Source organism: Rhipicephalus microplus, chromosome X (genome assembly GCF_043290135.1).
Source record: "Rhipicephalus microplus isolate Deutch F79 chromosome X, USDA_Rmic, whole genome shotgun sequence".
In the NCBI taxonomy this organism is placed as follows: Eukaryota; Metazoa; Arthropoda; class Arachnida; order Ixodida; family Ixodidae; genus Rhipicephalus; species Rhipicephalus microplus.
In genome coordinates this window covers 258,375,027-258,402,875 of record NC_134710.1, presented here as the reverse complement: position 1 = coordinate 258,402,875, position 27,849 = coordinate 258,375,027, and the positions used below count along the sequence as shown (strand labels likewise).

General features: G+C 44.7%; 1 long non-coding RNA gene across 1 annotated transcript; it reads left to right on the top strand.

The window, feature by feature from the left end:
- Positions 1 to 27,849, top strand: LOC142777151 (uncharacterized). The gene is made up of 3 exons (XR_012887948.1): positions 1 to 242; positions 1,806 to 1,906; positions 27,717 to 27,849. It is a non-coding gene; the product is annotated as an uncharacterized LOC142777151 (long non-coding RNA).

The window sequence follows — 27,849 nt, the reverse complement described above, 5'->3', positions numbered from 1 at the left end:
CTCCCCACGGACAAGTACCCGGGGGAGGGGGAAAAAACGTCAAATGAACTGATGAATTTTTTCCGCAAAGCTCATCGAAGTTTTCGACGTTGTGGCACTTTCGGGGAGTTTCACGAGTTCGGCCGGCTGCGCTGCTGACGAGTAGTTTCAAGGTGCACACAAGCGTCGAAGTACTTGGCGACCCACGTCTGGAAGAATCCAGCGATGTAGCCCCTGACCCTCCGAGGTCAGATTACGCAGTGGTGAGTGTTCAAGTCGAAGCGTGCGTCCTTTAGGGTCGTGCGCAGGGTTCGGAGGTCTCGTCGGCCGATGTGCCGAAACGCGGAGTGCTTGGCGTGGCAGAAAACTGCAGACGACGCCGATTTCGAGAGACCCGGGCCGGGTCCTAGGCATAGGCGAAACAGCAAGCAGCCCCGCAAACACCACAGACAACTGCCAAGCTCGGCCAAGCCAGACTCATACGCAGAGTGTTTGGGAAACTTTCCAATTGGAATCAAAATTGAGTGGCGAGGACCTGCGACAGTTAGTTACGTATGAATTCTCAATCAAGGCTTTGGTGCCACTATGCCAACCGGCCAAGAGGGAGGGAAAGCCCTGCTCAGACCATCTGTATTTGCGTGCAGCGATCTTTTCTTATGTTAAACCGTAAACGAGTACGGTTGCAATCTGAGGCTCCAACGTAACAACCTGCCGTTTGCGTAAGACATCTCTTGAAGCCACGTGAGTGGGCGATGATCCGTAATGAAAATGAAGTCTGAACCAGCCAAATAACAGGAAAGTTTTTCTACAGCCCAAACTAGACACACGCATGCGGTTTCTATGGTGCTGTAAGCTTGTTCGCGAGTAGACAACTTTGTGCTTTGTGGTATTGGTAGTTGTCTCCAACTTTCTAGAATTCTTTTGCTTGCGCGTGCTTCTTTCTGCGTCAAAAGAACTGTGTTTTTGCGTAGTAGTCATCTGCATACTCTGCTGCCTTGCGAGCCCTCTTTACACCTGGCTTATCTAGACTCCACTCAATTTTTCAGGAAGCGTCGAATGAAACTGTTCTAGGCAGGACTCCTTGAACATTTTGGCCTTGTCGTCGAACGCAGCAGCGCTTTTAGCCAACTTTCCAAGAAGTTTGCTAGCCTGTACGCGAACTCTGAGCAGCTTTCGTTCGGCGTCCTATTTGATTTCCGAAACTTCAGCTGGAAAGTTTCAGGTGACCAACTTGTATTGTGACCCTTTTCACGTCCTCGGAATATTCCGCTTCTTCGGCATTTAACCTGACTATAATTTGTGCTGCTTCTGCCGGCAACAAACTGAGAAGTCTTTGAGGCCAGGACGTCAGCTAAAAGGCCATTGTTGTGCAAGTGCGCTCAAAGGTTGCAAAAAGCCCCGAATAACTACCAATAAGAAAGTGAAGAAACCTCATGTAATAATAACTGACGAGTCTCGGCTCTGCCTCAGTGGCTGGAGTCCTCTTTAGCTGCTCTAATTAGCATTTCTTTAGTTCCTCCTCTCTTTCTTTCACTTTGCGTTTCTTTTGCACTTCATTAACTGCTTCAGTGATTTCGTCGGCACCCGCCACAGAGGCTTAAATTTTGCCCACAATTTCGGGTTTCCAAATAGCTTTGCTTACTTCTAAACCGAGTTTATACGCTACAGCCAACAAATCTACTTTTAGCAAGCCATTCAAATACATGTTCACTACCGTAACTGTGGCAAAAGTCCTCTCTAGCCGCATTTACTATTTCCCTGACTGGAAATGAGAACCCTTAGCGTACAAGAGTACAAAGCCAAAGCCTCACTGACTGCTGTCACAGAGCTCCCGGGGGTCCACCATGCGACCACTGCCACCAGCTGTTACGTTTTGGCCGAGACGGGATCCAAGCCGGGAGAGGAAGACGCCGTGAGAAGGAAGAACGTAAGTTTTAATGCAGCATACTTGTCATAAGAAGGTGTACAAAAGAAGAATGGCCTATGGCGTGGTGCGTAGTCGATTATAAAGACAGGTCGTTAATGAAGGGGGCGGGAACGCATATCAGTGAACATGCGCGATAACAGATTATCATCCAGAGCAGATGAGCCAGACATTGGTGCTGGCTGATAAGGAGTGAGCAGTGCGTAACACAACAACACTGCGTACTCGAATAGCAGTGGCTGCGTCGTCAGCACATATTAAAAATTTGTTTAAAATGAAGCGAACGAGAAAAAAGCCAAGAGGTAGCCAAGTATAGCCAAGACATTTCTTTTGTCAGCGGCACATAAAAGTAGCCAAATAGACGCAATGTAGCCTAACCTGGCAACAAAGCCTATGACGTTAGTCGAACCGCTCCCACTTTTTGTCCTGTTGCTTCCGGCATCGAAGACAAGATCCCTGAGAAAAGTGCTTTGTGTATGCCCATCGTTATTTTGTTTCGGCAACAGCGTAGGCTCGGCTTTCCACCTCACAGTGCGCTTTTAGTGCATACAAAGCTATGGAACGTGCTAAGACACTCTGTAGCGCGCGTCGCCATAATCTTGCAAGACAGCTGATTCAGAGTTTGTAGAACACAATAAATCCCAGAGTTGAAACAAACATCGACACAATGAATTGTTCGAGTGAGTTCTTGTCTCGTGCATGGTTAATGTTTCGCCAAGTGACGTGTTTTATTTTCACCCACCTTAACGCTGAGCAGTGCTGACACTCTTTCAAATATCATTCAGAAGCGAATGGTGTGACTTGGGTAGACATTTGTATCCTCACAATCTCTCTCCACCTAATAAACCTCATCGCCAACAATCGCACCTTTATTTTCCTCCCCGGTTTCAATGCGTCCTTCATCATAACCACTTTTCGGGCTTCTGACGATAGTGAACAGTGTAAAATGCAACAGCGTTGAAATATGGTTCGACAAGCAAACCACAGGTGTTAGCAGCTACCTCTGACACAAATCGCACCGACACTCCAACTCCGCGTGAAAAAACACCGTCTTTAAGGAGTGAACACGTTCCCTGACAGGCACACGTATTCCTTCTTGGCACACGCGTATAATGATCAGGTCCCTGTTATGTTTTCTGTTTGACAACTTGGCTAGTCAGCACGAAGAACGGAACGCGTACCAATTTCGCTCGACTAATGCTGCCGCCTATGTCATGACAGGCTACGGCACGGAGGCACAAACCGTGCGTGAATGAACGTCCTCTGTAGTGACCCTTCGATGGGCGCCGACCGCTGGCTCGCGCTCTATGAATGCTTAGGGCACTTTTTGTCCCGTAATTGCTTTCCTTTCAATCTTACCTTTCTCCCCTGACCCCACCGCAAACGCCGGAAGGAAAACTGAAGCACACTGGTGAAAGAACCAGAGAGGGAAAAAAAGTACTACATAGGAAATATGTGGGCGAAAAAGTGGGCAATTTCTATCCCCTGGCTTCTCCTTTGGCTTCCCCGTCGGCGAAAGGAAAAGTCGCTCCCGTGGCGTGAAGCGAGCCTAATGGCCGCGTGATTTTTACTTTTTCTCCATCTTTTTTTATTATTTATTTTTTGAGCATTGGAGTATTATTGCCTGTGGTCGACCTCCGTCGTGGTGTTGAGCCTGCATGTGCACAGGAGCTCTTTGCAAGATGCTTACATAATGTCAAAATGGAGAAAGAAATAGCGCGATGTAAAACGAGAGAGAACCGCACCACAGAGGTCAGTCGGGAGCCAGCGCAAGAAACCAATTCACGATCGCCCCTCTTTCTTTCATTGGAGCATTTTTTATTATACATATCCTATTCTTATTTCTTTTCTGTGTGTAACTCATTGCACTAAAATGAACAAAACGCAGCTACGCTTTTTAGTGAATTCATTTTGTGAGCTTTGCTACAGTATGCTATTCAGTTTTGCCCGAAGGCAGTGGTTACTTTTTATTTGTTGTTTTCCTGTTCCTCTTTTTCTGTTCTTTCTTCTTTTTTTTTTTGTCATTTCACGGATACCGTTGCTTTCTACACCTACGAACGCGAAAATACGTATACGTGTGAGCAGGCAGGCCTCTCGGCCAGCATTTATGATTCGTAACGAAGACGACAAAAGACGGTGGTTCAGCTCCCTGTTCAAGGACGCGTGCTGGCCTAGATTTAAAGGCTACCGATCCTGTCCGAAAATTTACTCCCCTTTTTCCTGCCCACACAAGCAGTCACCGCGCACAATAATGAAACACAAATCTAAGTGCGTGAATAAGAGGGAGGAAGAGAAACAATACAAGAGAAACTTCAACATCTCACGCCTAATGATAGGTGATGGTACCATAAAAATAGAAAGCAAAATAGGGCATATAGAAACGCAAGAAGAAATGCCAATATAAAGGTTTGTAATAATGAAACACTCAAACTTTTGATATTTACGCCACCTTTCAGGCTCATGATGAGTCATTAACGTCGCAATTATACACAATAACGTCAGTATATCGAATATATATATATATATATATATATATATATATATATATATATATATATATATATATATATATATATATATATATATATATGTAGATATATATATATGTGCTTTCACAATATTTTTAATGGCTTTAGCGTGAGTTTTCTCTTTCTCTCCCTACATTGAAATGCGCCTCACACTCGCGTTTGTTAGTTCCGCATCTACAGTTCTAAATTAAGGGGGCAGTCGTACACTATTTTTCACCTCTTCTTCACAAATGTAAGATAGTAACAGCAGCACCCGAAGGAGACAAGATAAACTAGCAACTATTTGGTCCTTGATACTTTTCAGAAACTTGAAACACTGCGAATCAAACTGATGCCATAGCGTGTACATACCGCATGTGACCATGAGAAACGTAATTCGACTAGAGACACTGTCTTGTCAATGCAGACTCGCGATTATTGAAGAATGGGCATTCACCAGCGACACCTAGGGCAACTTTCGAATCTTCTTCTAAACGGTTTTTGGAAGTTAATAAGCGTGTGCCGAATTCTGATTTGATCTGTCGAAAAAAGATATCGAGAAACAGCAAGCCACAATGTCGTAGCAGACGCGTTCGGTCTTCTACTGGCGAAAAACGCCTGTTGCGCTAATATTCTTTGCAAGACAAACGTGCAGCCCATCGTAAATCTGAGGGCAGTTAGCGAACGTTTGGGACCAGTGGCAAAAAAAAAACTGAAAAATAAGTACAACTAACATACAAAAATCTTTGTAAGTTGAGCGCTACGAGCTCGAAATGAAATATTGCTGTCAGTATAGCATAATCTTGTAGCCTTGATGTCAATTCGTCTTATGAAAACGAGCCCATTTCACCGCGAAGCCACTGCGTGAGGCAGAGGAAAGGACGTAAATAGGGATAGATTAAGTGTTCACGTACAATAGAAGGCTTTTAGGCAAGTCCTTTTCCGGAACTATTTTAACATTGGTACTTTTCAACACGAAATTGTTTTGTGCCAGAGTCCAGCATGGCTCCACTGACATATTTCCGTCACAGATATGACGTTGTAAATTATATACAACACTATAGTGTGAAAAAGACCAGAATAAAAGGTTCTGTTCTGAGGCGTCAAACCAGCGAGCACTCAATCCACAGCACGCGGCACTAACCACTAGGCCATAGAACGTACGTTGTCAAGATTGCTAACCGAAAGTTATTTATATACACCATATACCGTTTGGCATATTGTTTTCGTCATCAGTAACAAGACGGCGCAAAGGACTCACGTTGGGCGCACTCTAAAACGTCCTCGCCTCTCACTTCTTTAGCCCCGCCACGGTGGTTTAGTGGCTAAGGTACTCGGCTTCTGATCCTCAGGTCGCGGGATCTAATCCCGACTGCGGCGGCTGCATTTTGGATGTAGGCGAAAATGTTGTACGCTCGTGTGCTCAGATTTGGGTGCACGTTAAAGAACCTCAGGTGGTCGAAATTTCAGGATCCCTCCACCACGGCGTCTCTCATAATCGTATGGTGATTTTGAGACATCAAACCCCACATATCAATAAATCAATTAGTCAATCAGTCAATTAATCAATAAATCTCACGTTTTGAAGACCACCGCCTCTACGCTACGTGGTCTCTGCTGCGCGAACGCTGATCAGACTCGTGGTTCGGGAGAGCACAAAAGTCACTTTGCTCGCTGCTCCGTTTACTAAATGAGCCCGCTTCTCACACAAAGAACCAAGAATTGTGACAGTTGTTGGTGCTTGTCTTGTTTGCTCCTGTGCGTTCGTTTCTTGTGTCTTTATGTTGGAATAGCGCGTTTTAAGTGCCGAGCTTTGACAGTTGTTAGTCCGTGCTTCAGTATGCTCACTTTGTGTTTTATTTCTGCTTGGGGTACGCAAATCCAGTATCAAGCTGCTTTTACGTTCTTCGCGTGACATTGCAATATGTTGCTGTTGCCAAGCACGTAGCCAGAATTTTTTTTTTTTGGGGGGGGGGGGTGAGGGGGCCAAGCCTAATATTTTGAAAGAAAGTGTTTACATAGAAATTTGAGAGAACGTTGCCCGGGAACATAGAAGGCGCTTATTATTGGAATAAAACGGAAACAAGGTGGAATTCAGCACAAGAGGAGAATTAATCAGTGATAGAAAGCAAATTTTGATATTGCAGTAAAGCTTGTGCGTGTGGATCAGAAATAATGATTTCCTACCAAATAACCTTGACCAAGAATGGCAATTAAGAGTCAGTAACGGGAAAACTAGGGACAAAAAGGAAAAAAAGGGGGTTGTGGGAATGCAAGACAATTAGTCGTCCACTTACAGATGCACGCAAAACAGCATGGGACGCTTTTTCGGCTGGATTTCGCAAACTGTGTCGTAACAACACGCCTGCAAAAAGAACAAGAACCATTTTATAGCAGTAACTCTTAAAAAAACAACACACGTATTCGGGAAAATAGTTTTATTGGACAATAAAAAACTAAACACGGATGCTTCCCTGACGCAGAAGAGGAAGAACGTTAACATTCATTTTAGCAAGGAATGTTAAAGAGTCGCGTTGCGAATGGTTTCACCATATAGTATTGCCATATACTAAAGGTCAATGGAAAAGAAAAAAAACGAACATGTAGTCTGGCCGACGAGAGCGGTTCACGCTTCAATATTCGTGCGTCATGGTTTCTCCATAAACACAGTGACAACTTTGTCGACACTGACTTGTATCTGGTTAGTGGACATGAGGGCCAGACCATTCAGCCGCTCTTCAGCTGTGGTTTTTCACTCTTTTCAGTGTCAAGAAGCTCCGTTCTGCAGCAGTTGTACTCACTGGGTGCGTTGCCATTATTTTGAGGAGTGTGTGAATGTTCGGAAAAAGGGCTTTGTCGCATTTGGCTAAAGCATTCGCCACAAAGCGGGGAAATTTGTGCTCTTGCATGGCTTGCGGTTTAGTTCTCTAGACTTCCTATTCACCTTTTAGTGTAGGGATATAAGCTGTTGTCATATCTCTCAGGTAAAAATCGAAGGCCGGATGCACAAATTCAAATTTGCCTTCGCAGGCATGCTTTTGCAACACAAATGGCAAAGTTGGCAGTGTTTTGCGATGGTTTGCAAAACGACATTTCAGGGAAGCTTTCAGGTCATCTATGTACGGACTGAACAAGGCTCGCCTGTAGTACTCTTCCACTGAACTACAATCGTAGTTTCCCTGGGTTTCCCTGGTATCTCTGAGTTCCTACCACCCATGGAATCTAGCACTTCCCTCCGAAATCCGCCATTCTGTCTTCACATAGGACCAAGACGAAACGCATCGACTTGGATCGCTAACCATGCGATTTGTTTGCTTCGGATAGGCTTTGTTCCTTGCACTGGGCGGAGCATCACCAACACTGAAAGTTTTGCCTTTGAAGCCGCAAGATTTCGCCGACAAACGTGCCGGGATCTTTGTCATGGTCACGAGCATTCAGGTTCTATAAACTGAGCAGGGCTCTGTGACGTCAACCGGCACCAACAGTATAAAAGAAGTACCTCACGAGGATCTCATCGGTGGGCACGGCGAAACACATCGATTAGGATCGCTAACCATACCATTTGTTTTCTTCGTACAGGTTAGTTACCCCTACTCTGTACGTAATGATGACCGATTTTTAGTTATTCTGCCATGCCCACAAACCTGGATTACCATAGCGCATGAGTGTGTGTGTTTTTTGTTTTTGCAAGTTGTTGCTCTGTAGTGACGTTGAGGAAAATCCTGGGCCATCTGTTGAAGGTACGCTCAACAGGCTATAAGGCCTGACATTGCTAACTTGAAGAGCCGTCTTGAGCTAACAGAAAATAGAATACCGAGTTTCGAAGCTCACCCGGAACAAAGTAGACGAGAAGGTGGAGTCATCATACCACGCCACTAATGCAGCTGGTGATTTACGGTCAGCTATTTCCAAAATCCAGGAAACTCAAGAGTCAGCATATGTTAAGCTAGTCGACTTAGAAAATCGTAGCAGGAGATCGAACTTGATAGTTTTTGGCATACCAAGTGTTCTAAATGAGTCTGAATCAATCTTGCGCGAAAAAGTAATCAATAAAAGTTTTCCAGAAAAGCTCGGCGTGAACAGCACTTCTGTTGGTCGCATTCATAGGCTTCGTAAATCTCGGGTAAACCGACCTATTATTTTGTACTTTCATAATTACACGGAAAAAGAAGCAGTCAAGCGTAACGCACAAAAGCTGAGTGGTACAAATATATACTTACATAGTTACAAAACGATTATCTCGCAGACACACTCTGTAAACGTAAGCTTCTCTGGGCTAGCGCTAAAGGTGACAAAAGCGAAGGCAAAAGAATAGCTTTGGTGCATGATGACCTGCGCAACGATGACCAGTTGTACGCATGGCATGATGCTACTATGACACGCATAACAATGTCAAACAAAAATACCCCATTTCCCCAGAGCTAGCAAGGAAAGATGCAACAGCTACGCCTCATTTCACTCAAAGCTAGAAGCGTGATGAATAAAACGGTTGCACTTGAATCCCTACGACTCTTATATGACTCGCATGCTTGCGTTATCACTGAAAATTGGCTTCATAACAACATTCGCGATGATGAAATTGCGCCACCAGGTTACTGCTTGTATCGGCGCCATAGGGGTTCTCGAGGAGGAGGCGTGGCTCTTCTTGCAAAACATCCTGTCGATATAACCGTCGGAGATCCAATTGCCGACCATGAAATTTTGCTGCTAAACGTGTGTTTTTGTGGAATTCAATTTTTTCTTTGTGCCGTATACCGCCCACTTGACTCTAATCATTCTTGTCAAAACTGCATGAACATTTTCTTGCCTACACGATAAAAATATAATCTTGACGGGTGATTCTAAACTCCCTGAAAAAATTGGTACCAGTTAAAACATGGATGTTCCAAAACAATTGATGTTGCATTGGATGTAATCTTTTGTTTAAGTTTAGAGCAGATGGTGCGTCAGTGCACACGTGGTGAATCTATGCTGGATCTACTACTTCAAACAGAAATATTTAACGGTGCTACGGCATCAGTGGAGCCAGGCATTTCAGACCATGATGTAATCTTTTTTTTTAGCAGCTAACAAGAAATAGGCCGAGGGTAGCAAAAAATTCTTTAGTGGTTCGGGACTTTCAAAACGCCGATGACATTTCAATATTCACTTATCTTGACGTACATCTTGACTATAGAGTTGACAATATTGAGACTTCATGGATAAGGTAATGAGATGCAATAAAATTTTGCGTTGCAAATTATGCATCCACCAATATCCTCGAGAAACGGCATGCAAACCCTCGGATAGCCAGAGATATAGTTCGCACAAAGCTTAAAATTAAGCGGCTCCACAAGCAGAAAAAAAGTGTCATGCTGCATCTATCTTGAAATGAAACAAAATCTATGAATTAAACTATGAGAGCCCCGAAATTCTGACTTCAACAACTACCTTTCCCAGTTCTATAAATGCGACAGCCGAACGTTTTGGCGTTTTTTTTAAAGTAGGCAGGATGTTTATAAAGTAAAAATTGGTGCCGAGATAACTACAGATGCTTGGCAGATCTCAGGCCATTTTAACCGTTACTTCCAAAGTGTTTTTTCGACAGGCGATAATTGTGTACCAGAGAGCGCTGATTCATGTTTAGCTATTGATTAAAAAACATCGCATGAATGCGTGGTGTCTGTGCTGCCTAATGTTAATCCAAAAAAGCCGTCAAAGCCGGATGGTATCCCTAACGTTTTCTTACATCAGTACGCAGAGCAGGTATCTTATTTTCTGACAAATTTGTTTAATTTTTCGATTGCCAAAAGCGAAATTCCTTAGGAATGGCGTTTAGCACGCATCACTAACATTCAGAAAAAAATTATCGTTTATCTGTAAATAACTATCGTCCCATTACCAGCACGTCAAGTTGTTGAAGCATGTCATTTCAAAGACCCTTATCGACTTTCTAGATGAGCGCAATGCATTATCGCAATTTTAGCACGGTTTTAGAAAGAACTTGTCTACAGTTACACAGCTTGTGATAACAGTATAAGATTTTTCAGATATCCTCAATATGGCTAGAGAAGTTTATTCCTTGTTTTTATATTTTTCAAAGGTATTCAATAAGGTGCCTCATGGGAAGCTATTACGAAAGCTAGAATATTTGGGTGTTCCACCAAATATTGTTAAATAGATTGGTGCTTACCTTCGAGACAGGAAGAAATTTGTACAAGTTTCGGGTCAAACGTCAGAGCTGTTGTGTGACTTCTAGAGTGCCCCAAGGAAGTGGACTGGGACCTGTGTTGCTTTTAATTTATATTAATGATTTGGCAGAGCTAAACAATAATGCTGTTTGCATTCGACTGTTCGCTGATGACTGCGTTGTATATAAAGAAATTCGCTGTCCGAATAATCATGTGCTGTTGGAACAAAACCTACAGGCTGTTGGAACTAGTGCATTCGATGGAGCATGGAGTTAAACACAGGAAAGAGTGTACTTCTGCGTATTACAAGAAAGAAAACGCCTAGTACGTTCGCTTACTCTATTAACCAGGATGATATACAGGAGGTAGACAAATGTAGGTATCTAGGTGTCATTATCAACAACAAACTAACCTGGTCATCACATATTTCGGCTACTTGTACCTCTGCGCTGCGGACGTTGTGATAGCTGAAAAGGAAACTTAAAACCACACCTTCTAGCGTTAAGCTTTTAGCTTATAATACTTGCGTCTGAGCTAAATTGGAATATGATTCAATTGTAGAGGAGCCCCTCCCCCAACCCAACAAAATTGGTGTTCAATAACGATAATGAGTTCAAAGAAAAGCAGTGTGCTTCATATTTATTAAGTATAGAATGACTGACTCGCCTTCCACATTAATGAGGCAACACAACATCCCATCGTTAGAAGCACGCAGAAAGGTCAACAGGTTGCTTTTTCTTCATAATTGTCTTACCGGAAGCACAAAAGTAACCATGCCTGATTGTGTACATCCCCACACAGCTAGGAAGACTAGACACACCCACAGTAGAACACTTGCCCCAATTTTCGCTAAATCGAAATCGCATCAATACATTTTTTCCCTAGAACCCTGTCCGAATGAAGTGCTCTGCCCTCCACTGTTTTGATGCCAATGATTTTGTAGGCGAACTAAAAAATCTGTATTATGTTTTATTATTGTACTTGACAGTTTTCTTGGGTTCTTATTTTTGTCATTGCTTTTATTTTTGTTATTTTTCGCTGTGATTGCGATGTTTTTGTTTTTTTCTTTATTCTACGATCAATGCACAACCCCTTCTGCATGGTCCTTGTGGTGGTCTGCAGTATCGCTAAATAAATAAAAAATCTAGAGAAAATATTTTGTTGCATTCTGCCTCCGTGTTAGTTTCCAACTCTTCTACCTAAGTGAACACCAAGTCAACCAGCTCCAAGGCGACGCGCATGTCTGTAGATGAGCACTGCAGATACACACACAAGTGGTGCGCGAGGCCTAGGAATATCTTACTGACACCGAGTCATATAGGAACGTTGGGTGAACAGATTCGCTGATGGAGGCAATGAGTGGTGGATGCTGTTGCTTTTTCATGCAAGGTGTCCATGAACTTTTCAAGTGAGCAAGCGATCGCAGAAAGCGCTTCTCCGAACAGTGGAACTGAATCGTGACGTTCCACTCACCTTGTTTTACAATATCGGAGCAGCCGGCCGAATGACTTTGTAAACGCTTCTCGATGTTTTTTTTTTCAGAACTTATGTCCTTTTATGTGACACCCGAAAGAAAGTACAACTTCAATAATAGTGCCAAAGGCCCGTGGAATAACTTGAACAACCGAGGAGTCACTAAAACAAAGATTCAGGGAGTGCGACGAGCAGTGCGTGTACAAAGCCATTGGAAAGTCGTTCCGAGTGAGCTCCTGTACCCCGATGAATGCCCCCTCATCGCCACTGCTCCATCTTATCCTGGCCTCGCATCATGTTCAAGTGCAGGCCTAGATTCAGCAGCTCCTTTTTCAGTGTGTCAGCTAGGCTAGACGAATTTATGTCATCAACAGCTACGAAGCAGAAAAAATCTTCCCGAATGCTCGAAGTAGTGGAATCGACGTAGCGTACGCACAACGAGAATCGCTCGGTTTGGGACACAGCCGTTGTTTCATCAGCCAGCACCAAAAAAAACTCCAGCCTCGTTTACCTGTTTTCCAATATGATCTTGTATAAGTTTGCCAACTATCAAAATAATTTCATTTTTAATGTGCGGGCTGGAGTAGAGAGTGTTGCTGCCTGCTGTTCTTACATATGTCATTGGCCGAAATGATGTCCTCTCAATTGGATCTATAACGTAGGAGTGCCCTGAAGTTGCCGTCGTTCTGTAAGGGTTCCTCGAGATCAAAACACCCCGAATTATTATCACTTCTCAGCGCGAGATCTTGACGGCCACGCAGTACAACAGTCTCGAGAATAGTTGTCTTTGAGTTCGTCCTTTGCTTGCTGATTAAGCTGTACGTGGACACTGCTTGATTTTCCTCTGGCGCAGTTGAGAAATAATTCCGCGTCAACCGTTGTGGTCTTGTGCAGTTCGTGCATGATTCTCGAATGTCTCAATGGCATCCTTCCACTTCGTAAACAGAACTGTTACGAGGTTCCTACATGACTGGTGAGAGCCTTTACCCACTTCGCTTTTACGACCGAAAAATACGCAACCTTTTCAAAAATCTCTCTCCTGCATGTGAGAAAATGCTAGCCACTAATACCGCTGTGACCAGTGAGACTTAAACGTATGCCTTTTACCGTTCTTGGCTACCGGGACTTCAAACTTGTAGCTAGGTGGCAGCATCCATACGTTAGAGTATACCCGTTCTCTTACGCCATCGCCTATAGCAGTGTTATTGACAAACATTCTGATATTATGACAAAGAGGGCTGACAGTTTACGAATTGTCTGCAAAGTCATGCATTCTCTCGGCATTCAAGTCTGCAGGTGTGGTGATGGTTCCGGAGATAGAGCCACCTTCTTTTAATACAAAGCGTCCTTCCTAGAAGGACGATATGAATAAAATATGCATAAGTATACTAACAATCGTTTTTAATTCATGTTGTCATATTCTAAGAACACCAAACAAAATGCACTTCTCGACCATATAGCACCCCATTCATTGTGTTTAAATAGTCATCTCAGTAAGAACATTTTATGGCCAAAACAGTGTCGAGGTATTGCTGAACATGCACAAGCGAGAAATTATTAAATGCCCTCTTCAAAGCGGAAGTAAAAAGCAAAGACAAGAAGAAATACGGGACTCATCTTTGAAACTTTAGCAAAGAAGCTTGTCAATTTCATCATTGACCCTGGTCGCTTCCTGGCCATTGAAGTTGAAACCTGGCTGGCATCATTTTTCTCTTTGATGTTTCGACTGGGCGAATTTGTCAGCTGATATCAGGAATGTTTATTCACTGTTGTTACGTGATGAAGGTAGCGTGCTATGGCCGTACATGCATGATCGAAGCATCCTTTAAGCATCTAGGCGTACGCCCTTTAAAGCCTGGGTCTTCCGAAGATTTCCTGCAGGGGAAAACAATTGCGTCCAAGGCAGCCTGATGAAAGAAGTAGTCTTCATCTCCACCCCCAAATGGGAAGGTCAAACACCTCCTCCTTCCTAACTCGAAAAAGAAAGAAGAGGCGCTCATAGTTCACCCCACAGCGATGGAAAAGCACAAAACCCGGCACAAAGTCATTATACGGCACGACAGAGTACAGTGGAATGGCGTAGTGTCCTACGTGCAGTGCTGACTCATCCATGTAGCTATGGTTCCCGGCAGGCTGCGGTATGCGGCAATCGAAGACACGAACACACCACGGAACATGGGAAACGTCCCCGAAGACACTTCCCATAACACTCGCCTCATTGTCCAGTGCACCTTGATAAACAAAGTAGTCCAGAGTTTACCCCTCTTCTAAGCAGCTCTGACTGCAAATAGCCCTTCCTAGGACATCAGTTGGTCGGGCGCGTTTAAAGAGGTTTTCACAAAGGCAGCCGCCGGGCCTGAAGAATTCGTAGTACGACAGTTGCGTTGTCGATGCTTCTGGACACCTCGGGAAACGTTTCAAAGCCGAAACAAATCTGGGTAGAATTAGCCGAAACCATCCCACGCGGCCAAGCAGTGCCAAGACATGGAGGCCGATCACAACAATGGTTGCGTGCTGTTGTCACAGAGACCCTCGACACTATCTTGCTTGGCCTGACGGAGCGCCAAACGTTGGGGCTGAATCACGCGTCATCGTTCTGGACAGCCACAGATGCCATTGATTTTCCCTTCGTTCGGCTGCTGCACGAATCGGCGCTGGCAGCTGCAGAAAAGGCGGGGTTCTACGAAAGTGCACTTGCGCACAGCCTTTGTCAAAAACAAGAGCTAACTAAGCACTTGTCCCGAATTTCAAACGACAGCACGATAACCAGGCACCAACGCGCCGACTATTTGATTGTGACAGAGCGTGTGCTTTGAAAAAGAAACAACAAAACAACAACAAAAGTATCAAAAGGCACCAAAATCGCGCCTTTTACTCTTTCCGCAGAACATGCCGCTGAGCAATAAAGGCTGGTGCACACTGGCTTCTAGCAGTGGTCGTGGTCACTAACAGTAGTGAACGGTCGCAAACGGTCGCAAAGCGACTGCATGCTTTGACTAGTCGCTTCCTGACTAATTTTTCAGTCACGTGACTGCAGTCGCAAAGCTGCTGGAACCAATCAGCGATGCTTAATGTTTTTTTTTTTTGTTTTTTTATTGCGCTGGCTTTCTGCCGCCAGATACAAACGAGTGCGTTCCTCTGGGTCTGTGGCACCATGGCCACCACGGAGTACTTGGCTTGGAAATGGCCGGGCGCAGCAGCTCGAGCAAGGTGCCGAATTTACGTGGCGGCAATCGCAAGAAGATAAACACCGTCAAAATAAAGAGAAAATGGATTGTGCACTATCTTTCCCCCCGCAGAATCACTCTTTGTCTTGAACTTGACTTGTCACCACCTTCAATGCAGCGCGTTTGGAACGCGTTTGTGCTTCATGCCTTAGCAACGACTGGCAACGACTAACACCGCGTTTGAGACACGTTTGTGCTGAATTGGAGGCTTTGGCAAATCAAGTTAAATTCACGGGCGTTTCTGAATATGTACTCCTCTCAGAAATACTCCTCGTCGTCTCAGCGCAGCTAGGGAGGCAGGCGCCTTTTGTGGCCGGCTAAATCCCGCGATCGAAGGGATGGTCACACCCACCACTGGCTTTTTTTTTTATATGGAGGCATCTGTGCTGCCAGCACTGACACCATGGCACGGCGCACCAGCACCATGACAATCTTTTGTTCTTCGCTTGAATCGAACTCCTTGATGCTCTTGGGAACACTGTGCGAGAATGGTCGAAAACAATAAATGCGGCGCGCTCGGTTTGCTCCGCTCATTCAGCTGGCGGCGATGAGCTTATCGGCGCCGGTCTCCAGAGTTCTCGCTTATAACGAGATCCGGACGTGACTCTCCGGTTTTGCGACTTCCGGTCGCTCGTGTGCAGCCTCTGCCGGTTTGAACATCAGTCGCTTTTTGGTCGCCAGTCGCGAATGGTTGCGTGACCACTGCTAGTCACCAGTGTGCACCAGCCTTAACACCGCGCGAATTCGGGAGCACTCGAGAGATCGAAGTGGCACTATCTGAATTTCAGAGCACCCCCTCTAGCAACGTGCCTGGCTGTAGTGTTCATTCATTCGCCCTTGTGAAACAATTCACAAGAAACGCTCAACTGCCTCTGTTAGGATGCGATTCACTTTAATGTTATACCGATTCCTAGAAAGAGGGATCAGTCACACTTTTTTTTTGCCTTTCAATGTATGCCCAATACCTCTCTAGTGAGAACTGAGAACAACACAATTTTACATGAGTATTAAAGCCGTGAATGCAATGTCTGCTGTGGTAACATACATTCTTTATCTCCAGAGCCACGTTTAGTAAGCGCACCTCATCTATGAGTGTATCCAACAGGTGAAACACATACTTCATGCCTTTTCAACGATACAGCCTCGGTAGACCACACTCAGATGAAGCTGGAATTCAACTGGTGTGATGTCCTTAAGTATTGACACCTTTAAACACTCCAACGCGTGTGTAACTATGTTCGAGTGTTACAAAATGCTTATTCAATGCGTTCCAAAGATACCATCGGTTCGTTTTCAAAAGTGTTTTCTCCAGCTACGTTCACTGCTCAGGTATGGTCGAAGGCTCTCCTAGAGGCATTCTTTTCTGTGATGCGTGCTTGCGCATAAAGAAGTACACCCACGAACAGCAATAAGTATACCAGCTATTTAGAAGCAGCGTTGTAGCTGTTACTTTAATAATAGTTACTAAATACGTCACTCATAACACTAAAAAAAAAGCGAAACCGTTACCACTTTACGTAGAACAAAAGGGAAAAAAAGGTAAAACGCTCATGATTATTATCAAACAAAAGTAACGCGTGTTACCTTTGTTATCACTCCTCGGTTATAAACTTGAATCATTACGTCTTTCCACAAAAAAAACACAGGAACAATATTATAAAGCTCATTGAAATATTTGAGAGCTTTAGGTGAAGTATAAATATGTTTCACATAAATCTTGCCCAAGCAATGATTCATTGTGAAACACTCATTTAACGAGAATACAACGAGATTATAGTGGCATATAAAGTAGCTTGTGATGCCTCATAAATATGTATCACATGGCAAAGTTCTTTCTTTAGGTGGTACTGAATAATAAATGAGATGTCATCAACGTTCTTTTTTAACAAAATAGTTTCGCTCAACTGTCAATGTGTATAATAATAATAATAATAATAATAATAATAATAATAATAATAATAATAATAATATAGGGCAGTCAACAATAGAACATATTTATGCTATCTAATCAGGTGATAGAGAAATGTGCAGAATACAGCCAACCCTCACATATAGCTCTCATAGATTAGGGCAAGCTTTTGATTTGGTCGAGTGATCAGCAGACATGCACGCACTGGTCAATCATGTGGTCAATGAAGCCTATATAAACATACTGGCAGAAATATACAGCGGATCCACATCCACCATCGTCTCTCATAAACAAAGCGATGAAATCCCAAAACAGAAAAGCGTAAGGTAGGGAGACGCAATTTCCGCATCACTATTCAGCGCATGCTTATGGGAGGTATTCATGGCCCTATAGAAGGAAGAGTCAGGGATAACAGTTAATGAAGAATACCTTAGCTGTGATTCGCTGATGAAACTACATTTTGGAGTAACTTAGGGGACGAAGGATAACTCATGAACTAGACACGGAAAGCAGAAGAGTAGGTGTGAAAATTATTAAGCAGGAAACTAAAGCAGTGTGAAAAAGTCTTAGAAGATAACAACGCTTTGCGATAGCTATGTATAGTGAGGCACTGGAAGATTTAAAGGAATACTACTGCTTAGAGCAGGTAGTAACCAGGGGGCCGAACCTTGACGGTTAAATAACTAGAAGAATAACGATGGGGCGAGCACATATTCTCCTATCATGAATTTTAATTTACCACTATACCTCAAGAGGATATATATATATATATATATATATATATATATATATATATATATATATTGCCACGTTCCCACGTTCCATTTCCCAAGTTTTTGTTATCGTCCCAAAACACCACACGATTCTCAGCGCAAACCGCGCCTGCAGTTTTCGAGAAGGTTCCGGACTGTAGTAGATCATTTCGATAAGATCACGCCCACTGTGCGAACGGTACAGATTGTTCTGGAAACTACGCCACCGCCAGCGATAACGCTAGAACATTCGACAGCAAGAGTATAAATGCCGACGCGCTTCGCCGCTTGTCAGTTGTTGATCGAAGGCCGACGCTCCGTTCGCCGCTATCAGTCCGAGACTGCTATCTGTGCAAGACTACTGCTGTAATTGGACTTTCCGTTTACCGGGCACAGGTTCGCCCAAATAAACAGTTAAATCCCAACACGAAGTCTCTTGTCTTCGGCCAAGTTACGACCCCGTGACATCTGGTGGAGGTGCTCCTTCGTTCATGTACTGGACGCCCCCGTCAAGCCGTGAACCCAGCCCACGTCGCGGAGAAGACACCGACGCCAACCAAGAGCAGCGAACAAGCCACCGACAGCAAGGTCTCCCACCGGAGTACGGGCTTCTACAAGACAAGGCGCGGAAGGCCAATGCCATGACCTCTACTGCAGCGACAATGACAACCGGAGCGTCCCAGCCGGAGATCGTCATTCATCAACCCAGGGAACCACCAACGTTTCATGGGTCATCGTTTGAAGACCCGGAAACCTGGCTAGAAACATACGACCGTGTGGCCGCCCTCAACCACTGGGACAACGAAGAAAAGCTCCGTCGTGTGTATTTCTACCTGGAAGACACCGCAAGGACCTGGCTAGAGAATCGTGAGTCCACGCTCCGAACGTGGGATGTCTTCTGCGGCGCATTTCTGCAAACGTTCGCGAGCGTCGCTCGCAAAGAGAGGGTCGCTGCTCTACTAGAGACCTGGGTTCAGCTACCAAATGAGAAGGTTGGAATTTTCATAGAGGAGATGACCCGCCTATTACGTCACGCTGACCCAGACATGCCTGAGGAGAAGAAAGTTCGTTTCCTCATGCGAGGTGCCAAACAGGAGCTCTTCGCGGGACTAATGAGGAATCCACCAAACACCGTCCAAGAATTTGTATCCGAGGCGACCACCATCGAAAAAACCTTTGACATGCGCACCAGACAGTATAATCGTCGCCTGACTCCAGAATGCGCTGCTGCTCAAACCAGTGACTCCGAAAACCTGCGTGAAACGATCCGAGCGATCGTGCGGGAAGAGCTGCGCAAACTGTTGCCTTTGGCGCACCCTCAAGTGGATTCGATCGCCGACATTGTGCGAGAAGAAGTTCGGCAATCACTTCGAATTCCCCAAACACCGCTGCCCGAGCCAGAAACTATGAGCTACGCCGCTGCAGTGCGCCACAACGCTCCTCCCCGTCCACGCCAAAACGCCGCCCCGTCGCACTTCCGTCGCCAGACACCACCGCCGCCACCACCCCAACCGACGACCTACCGTTCACCAGCGGGCCAGCGCAGTGCGCCGAGGAAAACCGACGTTTGACGCACCCCTGACCACCGCCCACTGTGCTACCACTGCGGCGAGGCCGGGCACAATTACCGCCGTTGCCAGTACCGACAGATGGGACTGCGTGGCTTCGCCGTCGATGCACCACGTCCGCAGCCAGGGGAACGGCCACGTGACATCGCCGACTACCTGACAGAAACTCAATGGACACCCCGAAGTCCTCCCCGTTCGCCGTCGCCCAGCCGCCGCATGTCACCGCACCCCCGGCAGTACTCCGGCCCAACGCGGGGCTGGTCTCCTAGCCCGTATCCGGGAAACTAAGGGCAGCAACCGGTGGAGGTGCGGTTGCTGTGCGACGAACTACCGAAGATCCTCCGACGACGACGACGCCGCGACGGAGCTTTCCGAACACAATGCCAACCAGGCAAAGCCCTGGCGGCGAAAGCTCACTTACCGGAGGTGGCCTGACGACGCAACATGGAAGCAGCGGAACAAGCCGACGCAGCCGTGACCCGACGCCACGCCCTAACTGTAATGCGAGACGGCGAACTAGCGACATCGACGTTCTTATCGACGGCCACAGTGTGACCGCTCTCGTCGATAATGGAGCCGACTATTCTGTCATCAGTGGGTCGTTCGCCGCGAAGCTAAAGAAAGTTAGGACAGCTTGGAAAGGCCCTGAAATGCGCACAGCCGGAGGTCATCTCGTAACGCCTGCAGGAATCTGCACAGCGAGAGTCTCCATTAACGGCCGTATTCATCCTAAGGACTTCGTAGTCCTACAGCGTTGCTCGAGAGATGTCATCCTTGGCATGGACTTCTTATGCCTCCATGGTGCTGTCATCAACCTAAAAACAAAGTCGATAACGTTATCCACAGAAGAAGCACTACCACCGCGCACGCCGTCAGGACACCATGCCTTGAATGTGCTGGAAGAACAAGTCACCATTCCGCCTCGCTCAGGCGTCAATATTTCAGTCGGCACTCCTAAATCACCTGACTTGGAAGGCGTCGTTGAAGGCAGTTAGCATCTGTTGGTCACCCGAAATATTTGCGTCGCAAGAGGAATTGCAGAGCTGCGGGGAGGCAAAGCAACGGTTATGCTCACGAATTTCAGCAATGAGTACAAACATGTGAACAAAGGAACAACGGTCGCATACATCGAAGAAATTCTCGAAGCCACCAGTGCTTTCGCCCTCGCCGATTCTGCGGAACCTGCTCAGGGGAACCAAGCCCCTCCCATAGCATTCGACATCAATCCCAGACTTCCGAACGATAAGCAAGAACAGCTCAAGGCCGTGCTCCAAGTCGGCGATGGCGGCTGTTTTCCGTGGATCGGGACGAACTCCAGACTTGCTGATAACGTGTCCCAGAAACAAGAGCTCCTCATACGCAAATCTGCACTTTTCTGGCTTCAGTGTGAGTCCAGACGTCTTGATGGCTTGAAGTACAGCTTCAAGGCGCCGAAGATGCTCGTCGAAACTCGAGAAAAACACGACGACGTCGTCCAAGTACACAAGGCAAGTCTGCCACTTCAATCCTGCCAGTACTGTATCCATAACGCGTTGAAAAGTTGCAGGCGCTAAGCAAAGGCCGAAGGGCATCACCTTAAACTCGAAGAGGCCGTCCGGTGTTATAAACGCCGTCTTCTCTCGGTCTCTTTCGTCGACTTCGATTTGCCAATAGCCAGTCTTGAGGTCCATTGACGAAAATTACTTGGCGTTATGGAGCCGATCAAGTGCGTTGTCTATTCGTGGGAGAGGATACACGTCCTTTCTTGTGATTTTGTTCAGGCGGCGATAATCGACGCAGAAACGTAGGGTCCCATCCTTTTTCTTCACTAACACCACGGGGGATGCCCATGGACTCTTGGACGGCTGGATAATGTCATCCCGCAGCATTTCATCAACTTGTCTCTTCATGGCCTCATGTTCTCGCGTCGAAACCCTGTACGGACTCTGATGGAGTGGTCTGGCATTTTCTTCGGTTATGATGCGATGTTTCGTGATTGGGGTCTGCCGAATTTTCGATGACGACGAAAAGCAATCTTCGTATTGCAGGAGCAGGGCCTTGAGCTGTTCTTGCTTATCGTTCGGAAGTCTGGGATTGACGTCGAAAGCTATGGGAGGGGCTTGGTTCCTCTTATCAGGTTCCGCAGAATCGGCGAGGGCGAAAGCACTGGTGGCTTCGACAATTTCTTCGATGTATGCGACCGTTGTTCCTTTGTTCACATGTTTGTACTCATTGCTGAAATTCGTGAGCATAACCGTTGCTTTGCCTACCCCACACCTCCACCACAGATGTCATGGGGTCGTGACGTGGCCGAAGACAGGAGACTTCGTGTTGGGATTTAACTGTTTATTTGGGTGAACCTGTGCCCGGTAAACGGAAAGTCCAATTACAGCAGTAGTCTTGCACAGATAGCAGTCTCGGACTGATAGCAGCGAACGGAGCGTCGGCCTTCGATCAACAACTGACAATCGGCGAAGCGCGTCGGCATTTATACTCTTGCTGTCGAATGTTCTAGCGTTATCGCTGGCGTTGGCGTATGTTCCAGAACAATCTGTACCGTTCGCACAGTGGGCGTGATCTTATCGAAATGATCTACTACAGTCCGGAACCTTCTCGAAAACTGCAGGCGCGGTTTGCGCTGAGAATCGTGTGGTGTTTTGGGACGATAACAAAAACTTGGGAAATGGAACGTGGCTATATAGAGCAGCTGCTCTTACCACTACCTCCCTACCGAGCAGAAGCCTGGAGACTTACAAAAGAGGGTTCAACTTAAATTCAGGACGTCGCAGCGAACGATGGAAATGAAACTGATAGGTGTAACCTTAATACATAGAAAAGAGCAAAGTGGGTCAGTAAACAAAGAGTTGTTAAGAACATCATAGTTTACATAAAAAAGAAATTGACATGGGCAGTTCACATAGAGCACAGACACGGTAGCTGCTGGTCAATATAGGTAACTGACTGGTTTACAAGAAAAGGCGAACGCGTGAGGGGGAGACTAATAATTAGGTGAGAAAATGATATTAGGATGTCTGCGGCTAAAACGGGGCAGCCGCAAGGACAGGACCGGGTTAAGTGGGGAAATATGAGAGAGGCCTTTGCTTGAATTGGGCATAGTGAGGCTGATTATGATGAGATATGTTATTATTATTATTATTATTATTATTATTGCGGCGGGATGCCTTGACGGGACGGCTTTGTGCTCTCCCATAGTAGAGTACCAAGTACTCTAAATCGTTAACTACTTTTTCTAACCATTATTATTATTATTTCTTTATCGTACCCTGAAACAATCATGAGGTCATCATGCAGGCGTGCGCAAAATAAACAATAAAACACAGGCAATCTTCAGAAAGAAAAAACAAATGAAAAGAGTGAAAACACGCCGACAAAAAAAATCAGTGCAATATGGGAAGAATAAACAGATAAGACGAGAATCATGTAATGTGAGTTAAAAATTAAAAGGAATATAGACGAATATGTATAAAAACCTCCCTGAATGAAGGAAAAGAGATTAATCATCAGTACATTTTGTAAACAATGTTGAAACAGTGTGGTCATTCCATGCCAAATCATCCAGAGTTATTAAGACCATCGCGAATATGCTAAAAAACTTTTTACGTGTTATTTTGAAGTGCGAAACTCGTCCTGAACATCTATTTCCGTTGCCACAAATTTTCCTCCCTTTTTATGAGAGTCTGTAGCTTGGCACCAATTCAGCTAGAAGGCATGAAGCAACATTTTTTTTTTCAAGAGGCGTTCCTGTAACACATTTTATAAAATCGTACTCCAGCAAGATAATAGGTGAGCTAGCTGTAAAATAATGACTTAGTTGTGTATATTTATTCTTCCAGTGTTTTCTCCATGAGCAATATTGAATATTGTTGCCGAATTCACAACTTTTTTCCGAGAACACGGCAAGATCAAAGGACGCAAATAAAACATGTGATGATGGGCTGTTTAGCATGCTACAAATTAAAAAAAATAATTTAGGCACTGAAGGTATAGCAGATAGTCTGAAAAGGAATTTCCCTTTTTGGGCGAAAAGCATTGTCTTTAGCATCCAAAAGCTTGCCTTGGTGTTCGGACTAAAATAAGCACAATATCAGACTTGAAAACCCAATGAATTTGCTAAATACAGGTGAAGTTACTAAAAGGTATTATATTTTAAAATAAGGCGTCTCCACCAGCTTTTCGCCTATGTAACTAAAGCAACAAGACGTACTCGCAAGGGCAATCTACATCCCAAGGCTACTGACCTCAGATACAGACAGCAAACTTGGGACAATCGAATTCGGAATGAGGTTATCTGCATTCTGCATTCCATTGCCAACAGAGGTGTGCTACAATGAATGTGGCCAGGTTGCGGAGACCATTAGCCGTAGCCAAAAAAAAAAGTTGGTTGGGAGCGGTGTGTGAGGGAGGAGGTGATGTCGTTCATACTTCATGTACGTTTGTATATGTGTTTGTATGTGTACACGTATGTATGCACATGCACAGCTAAAAAAATTCCTGGACTGCACTGCAGAGGAGTTCAGCACCTCCTCCCTCCTTTCCTGGCAACGCCACTGGTGATGACTCTCAGATGAGCCATCAAGCCTTTAAAGAGTATACAGTATACAATATTACGTTACGCACAACATGAGCGAGACTGTCGGCTCGGCTACCAGTTCTTAATAAGAAGTTGTTTTGCACTTTTGTAGTAATATGACAGGCTTAGGGTCTGAGAGAGCAGCGTGTTCTCCTGAAAGCTGAAAGAAAAATGAAGCATTTGTATTACGATAGCGTTTATCATTGCACTGCGTCAATGCCACTAGCGTACTGGAAGGCTTATGTACTGAATATGAATAGGTATTTTTATTAGGTGTATAAAACACACCTGCGGCATTTTCAGAACTCCCCAAGGAAGTATAATTTGTTACTTTGAATCCATAAAGCTGCATGGCTCATCCTGAAGTCACCACACTAATTCCATATCTCTTGTAGTGTACTTTTGTTGACAACAGGTTGTAGAAGATAACCCCATTTTCTTTTCAATTGCTCTTTAGAGGGCACCAAGTTTGCTGTATTTATCCCAGGTCAGTAACCTTGGGCTGAACATTGTCCTTGCGAGTACGTCATGCTCTCAGGTAAGTAGGCGGAAAGCTGGTGGAGATACATATTTTCAAAAAAATATTTCTCAAGGTAAAAAGTAATACTCTCAAGTAACTTCACCTATGTTTAACTAATGCATGGGGTTTTCAAATGAGTTGTTGTGCATATTTTTTGTAGGGCCTCTGATGCGAGTTTTTTTCCTCTTCAATACAATGTTTTTTTCCTATGATAGAGAGACTTGCAAGTTTTTCCAGACCATCTGCTACAACTTCAGCGCCTATATTATGCTTTAATTTGCAGCACGTTAAAATGCCAATAGAAAATATTTTATCTGTGTCCTTTGAGGTTGCCACCATGTTCCCGGAAAAAAATTTTCAAAGTTTGGCAATTTTATTGAATATTGATTGTCACAAAAGGCCTCGAAGAATCTATATTCATCAGTATTTCTTTATTTATACAGTTAGATTACTTCATAAACTTGCCACAAATACCGCTTTCTTAAGTGCATTCTAAAAAAGTCTTTTGAAAAAAAATGTTGTTTGACGCCCTCTAGCTCAGTGGGTGCAAAACTACCGACTCTCATAAATAGGCAGGAAAGTTTTCGGCAACGAAAATAAACGAGCAGGGCAAGTTTCGAACTTCGCGAAACATGCGGAAAGTTTTTCAGCCATATTTTGATGGCCGGAAAAACGCTGGATGAATTGGAAGGGAATAACCCAGTACAGAGCTGAGATAAAAACAATGACTGTGGACTGTGAAAAACATTAAGATCATAAAAGTTAACATTATATAGACTATGTATTGTGTGAACAGTAGACTATTGAAAGACGTTGGCAGGTACACAGAATAGTTGATTCTTTTTGGTTAACTTACGCAGAATCCGCAAATTTACATGACTGAGAACTATAGCACAGGATATCATACCGTCAACTAAATTGTAAAGAAATAACACGTCAGTGCCGTTTCATCGGCAGTAAAGTGATGGCAATGATCATAACCTGGCAGTGCCATAACGACATCCAGAATGATTTCTAGCAAAACAATGGTTGTAAACTCCTATGAATTGTTTCTTCACTCGCTCAATGGCATAACTGCAGATTTAACGATGTCATTCCGGATCACAGGTGAATATTCAAGTTGAGGAAGACATATTGCGGTGTACAATTTGTGAAAGGCTGTAGAAGTGAATTTTTGAGAGATTCTGCAAACACAGCACAGTGAACCAAGGCCAAGCATGACAGCACATTGAGCGTGAGCATCAAAATTTAGCATGCTTTAGAAAAACACTACGATCACTGAATTCATAACCTTACATGACAACATGGAATTACCGTACAGGCAGTTTCTTCTCATTTACCACCGCCTTTTTCCTATGAGTTCTAATTGTTTCTGGAGCAGGAGCTTCTCCTGTCCACAATGGAAAAAACAATGGTAAAGCCTAATTTTTTTTCCAAAATTGAGAAGAACCAGACTTGGCAGTAATATAATTGGTTTAATAAAAATATGTTTACTGTAGTCAGCAATGTAACAACACGCTTTTGTGGCCTGGTAATTTAGTAACGTAAAAAATGACTTCAAGCGAGTAAGTCAAGTTCATTACTTATTAATTTCTCTTTTACTTTTCACCTTAAAATATTATTTACAATTCCCTCATGGGATAAAAAATTGGCAAAAAGGGAAAAGAAAAATGAGAAAAAGAAGTTCATCTGAATACCACTTCTTGAGCGTGGGAAGCAACAGAATCACGGAGGTTTCGATGTATATGTTTTGTAACTAAAACGTAAATAGGTTTATTTATTTATTTATTTACCTATTTACTTATTTATTTATTTATTTATTGATTTAAGAATACCACAATCCCTGTTTGGTATTTTCATAGGGAGGGGAGGGGGAGTTGAGCATTACGTGATATATATGGCACAACGAAATTCATGGAACAGGTGGTAGGTGCACATATTTCGCCCGATCGGAAACAGAAACAGAAAATGGGTTGACAACAAAGAAAACGCAGTTACATATCTGTACATACACGTACACATGCATATATATATATCAATCCACAATTTAATTGCATAGACATGAAATAAATATGAAATAATATAAATAAAAATAGTGCATAAATGGTGAACTATTGCTATTTTCACTGTAAATACATGACTTTTCAAAGGTATTAGTAATTTCATGTCCCTACTTTCGAGCAGCTATAATTTGTAATGCAATTTACGACATCTTAAGAATTTAAGAAAGCAATTAGCGATGGAGATTTACTTCCGGAGGACGCCAGAGGTAATTCAAGGAGAAGTTCATATTGTAAATGACAGCAACCGCTTGACCCTTTTTTTTTGGGGGGGGGGGGGGGAAGGGGGGTATGCACGCTTTTTAACGCGTGGATGGAGAGCGTGTATCCTTTACAGATTTATCAATTTCGTTCATTTATTGCCATGTCCATCCGTGCTCTGGAACCTTCTTTTTTTATTTACACTGTTCCGAGCACAAAATTCTACATAACCAGGCACATTGCCTTGCAGCTGCAGAAACCGCAACGGTCGCAAAGAGAATAGGGCTATGCAGAATGACCAGCTCCTTATGTGCATGCGCACTGCCGCGTGGCTACGAGGGTCCTTACTCCCCTTCACGATAAATGTTCCGCCCGGGAACACGAGGAAAACGCCCTGCCGGGGCGATCCTTCGGCGAGCTCGCTAACAACGTACTCGATGGTGGACTAGAATGTCCCTGTGTTTTCTGGGTATCGAACGCTGGCCTCCTTCCTTTTCATCGAGCTGCCGCTACCGCGCAGACATGAGTGTGGTCGAAGGAGGCCGCTGGCCTTGGTGTTTGCGCCGTCGCCATCGAGCTCCTATGAGCTCTCCTGCTGGGCAGAGCAAGCAAGGGCTTTACCCCCGCCTCGCTCTTTACTCGAATAGGGAAAGAATTCGGGACGAACTGTAAACAGCCCGAGAGTCGCCCGTCGATTCAGACCGCGAACCGCGTCCAGTGCGAGTCTGATGTTCACGGCCATCTCCGCGCGAAGCGATACGCCTTGAAGCGAAGTCCGACGGAGTGGTTGTCCGTGTATCATGATACGCTTTTTCCGCCGGCCCCTCTCACCCGTTCTCTCGGCGTGTGTGCGCAGGTGGCTTGCCGAGGTGCGCCGTGCTGACCTACACTTAGCCGGGCTTCCGTTCTCGTCGCCCCGGACCTCAAACAACTGAATGGAGCGTGATGGGGTCAAACTGTCGAGAAGTTCCGCACGAGAGGTAAATCAA